Genomic DNA, 6,753 nt, shown 5'->3' on the forward strand with positions numbered 1-6,753 from the left:
GATGTATCCTCATTGAAAAGTAGTCCCATGACTCGCTGTACTTCATCTTGGGCTACCTTCGTCTTTAGTAGCCCAAGACAAAGTACAACCCACACAAGAAAGAAGAAAGAAGAAAGAAGAAAGAAGAAAGAAGAAAGAAGATGGGAGAAAGGGTGTCAATTTGGAAGCAAATACTGAATATTGAAACTGACAATTTAAAATTGTGTCGAATCAAATCAAAGAAGGATTGGTACGAATTTAGTATCTAGAAAAGGAATCTTCTTTGGTATTGTATGATTTTGGTATCTAAGGTAAAAAAAGTTTATACAAAGAGAAACATATTGAACTACCTATTCTCAAACCGAACTGAGAATACTCATTAGATTGTTGATTAATTTCATTGATCATGATCTAGTCCAACCATGGTACATGACAATGATGGGGAAGATGTTCAAGAAAATAATGAAGATGCCGATGAAAATGCTCATATGGATGATACATGCGATCTTGAATAGGGTTCCAAACCTCAAGAGCCACTAGTTTGACCTTAGTTGCGAAGATCTACCGGGGAGCGATATTGTGTATCCACCAAATCAAGGCCCGGCTTTCTGAAAAGAGAGACATAAGGAACGCGAGGAAGAGGGTGACACGAAAAGAAAATCACCCTCCTGAAACGCTTACAATGCCTCGTTTAGACTTGACAGCTTCAACGTACAAGGACCCAGGCTAAGATCACATAGATAGATCACCATAAGTCTTAGGAGGGTTCATCCCCTTGGTAGGAAACACGTCCCAGTTCCTTGCCTTCAATTACATGTTGTCACTCCTTACCCCTGACCCCTTACCATACCATTAAAGCCCTACCCTACCATTCAACTAATGTATAATAATTAGCTAACCGAGAAAGGTATGTTTCCAAAGTTGGTCAAAAAAAGAACATAATCAGGGATGATTTGAAGAAATTATGGATTACCTTGAATGTGGAGAATGCACCTTACCTGGAGACCAACTATATACCATATCTTAGGTTGTGGGCTACTCTGAAAGGAATGGTGACCCGGCACAATAGGTTGCTTTTATTAATACTGGATTGGCTTGGTTAAGTCAACCTCATTTAGCTTGCCTTACGGTTAATGAGGTGACGCTTGAAGGAATGTATGCTATTGAGATGCAAATAGTTACCTTTTTAGCTTAGACGGAACAGCTACCAGGCTATGGCTCTGGAATGTCTTCTGCTCAGGTAGGAAAAAGCCCCCGCACTAACATACAAAATTGGTCCTTAGTCCTCGCCCCTAGACACAAAGGGCGGCAGGTCACACAACCTTTTCTAAGATGTTGGAATATGACTCGGACACTTACCACCATCCTCACCGACCTTTTGTGATCTTGAATGCAGTATCTTAACATTACAATCATAGACACGGAATACTAAATACGATGCAACAATGTATAAAACAAAGTTTATTCGGTATCAAGTAGATCAAAACATATGAAATAACCCAAAATAGTAACTACATCAAAAACCCAAGTATCAAAATAGCAATGGTCAACACTATCCTCCTCACGACACATTGTAGACACAACAGTCACATGCATAATCAACATTGTGTTCCTCAGCCTCTAGCATCCACCAATCGTCGGCCATAGAAGAGGAAGGGTTGCTACCCACCAGCATCATCGTACAAGTATCATTATCTAAAAAGAGACACACACACACGTGGTGTGAGCTTCACTAAGCTTAGTGAGGGATGGAGAACATGCAAGTAGTCACAAATAGTCTATGATGCAGTGCATGAGTCCATTTTAATATAACCTAGGCTACAAAACTAAGGCAGAGGTGGTAGGGCTATTGCAACACATTAGGTAGTATCCCTAGTCTCAGAATCGTGCGTTGATCACCCATCGATACAAACCCTAGTTATAGTTAGGAGCTTGCCAGTCCTGGAATGCACCCTCAGTCACCCAGCAAACCCTTGAGCTTGGTCTACCTCCGGCTATTATTAGACCGTACTATAGAAGTGGTATACCATTGTGGGTTATCCAACACCTGATCCCCTATTGGCAAGGGGTCGTAGCACAAGGTCAATGATTCTTAACCACATGTCATCTACATGTCCTTGGCATAATCACAGAGGTATATACAGTTAAGTATGGGAATGCAGTACTGGAATCATCCCTTGACAACACCACATCCAATATCCAATCCTGACTCTAATGCACATACAATCTAGCTAATGCAACATCATGGCGACCACGGTACCGGATTTCTTCCTCGGTAACACCATGTCCCATGTCCACATACAACATGTCAATAGATTAGATAGAATTTAAAGGATGGAATTTCATATATAATGTAGACAATTCATAAGCAATTGAATCATGATACATATGCATCCCATAAAATTTAGCATGTTAGAAAAATTTCGTAAAATAAAACCAAACAACCCACTAACCTGGTCTGTAGACTCGGTGATTTAACTTTGGAACCAATACCCCAACACCGAAAGGCTTCACCACGTAACTTGTCTTTGACCTAGTCAATAGGTGTAATATAGGTATTAATGATGGTGTTGAAATCCCCAAAAAGATCCCTAAAAGTTTCCCAAAAGCTCTAGGAATGGTTCAACAAGTCCCACCATTGAATGTTGTCTCACTAGTAGGTCTAACCGGTGGATGGGACAAGAGCTCCAAAACTAGAGTTTGTCCACCAGTAGGTCGCACCACTGGATTTGTGATCCACCGGTAGAGTGCCGAGAATCATTTCTCAGCTCATATTTCAACCCCCAATGGATCATTAGAGATTTTAGTGGACCTCTTTATTTTCCATTGTAACATCAATTCTATTGGTCCAATTAGGAGTTTGGTATGCATACCCACTTGAAACCCTAATATGTAAGTTTCCATCTGAGAACTTGGAAACAAACCTTAGGCCGCATGTCCCCATACCTGGGGAGTATGAAATGGCACTTTGCATTAATAGGAAGTTCACCCATACAAAGCCTATAACCCCGACACTGGGTTTCATACTTTCATCTGAAGCTCAGCTCAAGTCTAGCCTAGGTCACCTCAAGCTCAAAATTTAAGGAGGACAAGTAAGGAGGGAATTGCCAAACTTTGTGCTCAGTTACAAACAATTGGAATCAGAAACTCCAAGCTCCAAGCTCCAATCCTCTTCTTCTTCTTCCTCTCCCTCTCCCTTTCCAACGTTTTCCTCCCTTGGAAATAAATGAATGAGCATAAGGTTTAATCCTTATATAGGTTAGGACAACTAAGTTCCGTTTGCCCAATTAATGTGTTCTTCAAAGTCACTCAAATCATTATTAACTCATATGGGGCCACCTCCATCATGTCAGTAGGTGTAAATGGCCCCCCTAGAAGTGGTGGGCCAAGTGCAAGAGGACATCTGAGATGTGTAAATGCGAGGAAGCGGTCCCCACAATCAAATAACCCAGTCTGGTCATACAGATCCACCGGTTGATCCAGCCGATGGATCACTACCCATCAGTTGATTAACCAATCGGCTGTCCTTACTACACATGTGTTGACTATATTTCTTCTGTTTCTTAACCCAGGTGAGGAGAGGCCTCCACGGGGGATTTATTCATGATCATATAGTGATATGCTATATGCATACAAGGTACGTACATAGAGTTACGAATACTTACCTCTAAGGCTTATACAGTCTAAATCTCCTCCAATTCGATCGTCACTATCTACACTGACATAAAGGGTCACTCCCTCCTTCTTCATAGTAGACTGTGGCAACCCAAATATCTCCGCTGTTGACACTCTCCCGAGCATCACCTATCATAAAAGGTCAAATTAGGTCATATTTGAGCATAGGTGTGGCTGAGAGAGACCTTAAACTTGGAACATATAACCCATCTGATAAGGAGAAGCAACGAAGGAGAGAAGCATGGTGAGGCTGGTGGTTGTGTAGCAAAAGCAACCCTCCTTATCTCCTCTTACATCTTCTCTCTCTGACTTCAATTGCCTAAGATTGCACAACAAACTAATTCGGGTGGGTTATATACATATACATATACATTCCATCACTTCATAATGTATACGTTACATGCACTGTTTCCTTTAAATCAGTTTGGGGAGCTGAACTGATAAAGAAGGGCAAAACCCTGAACTATCTTCTCCTCTTTTCCCTTCTCAATTTGGAAAACCCTTTATTCAACAAGCTATAAGCCTAGATGATAACTAGGAATCTTGAGCAATTTGGTCTTCTTAGGCCAGAAGAATCACATTTAAGCTTAAATTCACTTGTTGATTTGGGGGTGATATTTGGTATTAGCAGTATAAAGGAAGACATGACAGACAATAGGTTGCAGGTGAAGGCATAAAGTGCAAAGAAAATCCTTATAATGGGAGGCACCAGATTTTATTGGTGTATTTTTATCACTTCTTGTCAAAGAAGGTCATCATTTATAGTTTTTTCTCTGAGTTTTTCTTTCCCTTTTCTGCCAAATAATTGAAACTAATAAGATTGGTCAGCTGAGCAAATTAAAAAAGAAAATGTATTGTTTGCACTTACGCAGGTTTTACCGGAGGGAAAGCACCATCTCGTTTATTGTTTGGTCATCTTTATTCTACGGTGAAGGGTTAAGGTTCAATAGGTTTGGATTTGTGTGTTGGGTAAAAGACTAAAATGATCTATTCAAATCAGTACTTTAAACAGATTGATGGTAAAGGGTCCGGTTCTAATTACCGGTAACGTAAAGAGAATTTTGTTCATAATGACACTCTACAGGGATGGCACCGTAAATTTTCCTAAAATACATATACATTTATTATTTTAACATATGCCACATCAACGCATCAACGCATCAGATTCATGCTCTTTTGATTGAACGATTTAATGAGTAAAGGCGGTATTTAGTTTTTTTTTTTTTGTTGGTAGGAATATTTAATTGGATAACAGTGTAAACAAAAAAGAAAAAAAAAAAATACAAATAATCAGAAATAAGAGCTAGAGGAGCGAGGATATGTCGGTCCGGGTTTCGTGAAGAAAATTAAGTTTTAAGTTGGAAGCTCTCACTCTCCCACTAGCGAGGTCGGAATGTCGGATACGTTCATATGTGGAAGAGAGCGAGAGACAGGATATATAGGTTCTGGGTTTCGTGAAGACAATTAAGTTTTAAAAAATCTAGCCGTTGGACGCTCCCACTCTCGCACTAGCGAGGTCGGATCCGTTCATGGGAGGAAGGAGAGAGAGAGCAAGGATATGTCGGTCTGGGTTTCACAATTAAGTTTTAAAAAATCGAGCCGTTGGAAGCTCTCACTCTCCCACTAGCGAGGTCGGATCCGTTCATGGGAGGAAGCAGAGAGAGGCAGCGGAAGTGACCAGACCCACCGCCCTGAACCCAGTCCCTTTCACTCCGGTGACGAAAACTGCGGTCTCTTTTTCTCTCGCTAATTTTCGAATTTCTGTTTGTGCGGTTTTCGATGGTGCCGCCCCTATAATCAGTGACAAACAGTTGGCTGTAATCGGAGGGGGTAGCCGCTGGCTGTAAGCGCGAGCCACCGCCCTGGCTGAACCTATCCCGTTTCTTTCCGGTGAGGAAAACCACGGTCTCTTTCTCTCTATCATTATTTTTTCTGTAACCTATTTCTCTATTTTTCAAATTTCTGATAGTGCGGTTTGAGATGGTGCGGCCCCCATATTCAGGGACAAGCCGTTGGCTGTAATCGGAGAGGGTGATTCCGCCAAGGAGGAGGCCAAGTTTTTTACCAAGTTTGGGTCTAGGGTTTTTATCAACAGCCGCTGGGATACTTTGAGGGTTTCGTACATTGACCAATCCTAAGATCGAGGTGGTGTGGAACTCGGTGGTCGAAGCCTATAGAGATGGAGATAAGGGGGTTTTCGGAGGTTTTAAAGGTGAATAACGTGGTGACTGGGCAGGTCTCAGATTCGAAGGTCCCTGGTTCGTTCTTTGCCGTCAGGTATGAGCCAGCATCCAGGTTCTTGGATTTCCAGATAGAATTTGGTTCTGATGGTTTACGTTGTGACGAAGCCCAGAACAACACATATGAGTGTTAGTGACTTTTGGCCCTGCTCTTACTTTTGTTTTCTCCATTCAGTCTTTCGGTATTCTCTGGAGTTGATTTTTTGAAGGTAAATGCAGTGTGTGGTATGTGTTTAATGTTTTTCCAGCTTCGAAACTTGGAAGTAGCCTCTCCTGTGAAGCAGGGGGTAAGGCTGCGCACTGGCCTCTTCCAGAGCCTGCAGTAGCTGGATCCTCCTGCACTGGGTTGCTCTTTTTTATTTTGTTGAACTTAGCAGAAATGGATGATATGTAAGAATAGCTTGCACTTTCCTGTTTGCTTGCCTTTTTTTCTTATTGAGTGGGTCTAATTTGTTTGATTTGCTAGTTTATTTGCATTTGGGGCTGTTTTGTTGCTTCATATAAATGCTGACTTTCTTTGGTAGATTGAATTTTTGTTTTGGCGTGTTGTAAATAGATCCTTTTCTATACATAGGCGCTATGATATTTTCAAAAAGTGATATGAATAATTATATGGGCGAGAGGCTCATAGGATCTCCCCAACTTCCTCCAGGACCACCCTCAACAGTCGGTTTTGTGCATGGTTCTCCTCCTCTAAGTCTGTAATTCTTGATGAGTTGTGGCTCTGCATAATAAAATTCATGCTCTGTTGTAGTTCACATGCCCAGTGTCTCCCTTTATTACAAATGATAGAGAAAATGGTGGAAAAACCACCAATGTAGGGTGAAGCCTCCACTGATAGCTTAAATTGTTAACATGC

The 6,753-nt window shown here is 41.4% G+C and overlaps 1 long non-coding RNA gene across 1 annotated transcript; it reads left to right on the plus strand.

Moving 5' to 3' along the window:
• Nucleotides 1-4,973: 4,973 nt before the first annotated feature.
• LOC122092029 lies at nt 4,974-6,368 on the plus strand. The gene is made up of 2 exons (XR_006144075.1): nt 4,974-5,544; nt 5,657-6,368. It is a non-coding gene; the product is annotated as an uncharacterized LOC122092029 (long non-coding RNA).
• Nucleotides 6,369-6,753: the final 385 nt, after the last annotated feature.

The sequence above is a fragment of the Macadamia integrifolia genome, chromosome 10, assembly GCF_013358625.1.
Source record: "Macadamia integrifolia cultivar HAES 741 chromosome 10, SCU_Mint_v3, whole genome shotgun sequence".
Taxonomy (NCBI): domain Eukaryota; kingdom Viridiplantae; phylum Streptophyta; class Magnoliopsida; order Proteales; family Proteaceae; genus Macadamia; species Macadamia integrifolia.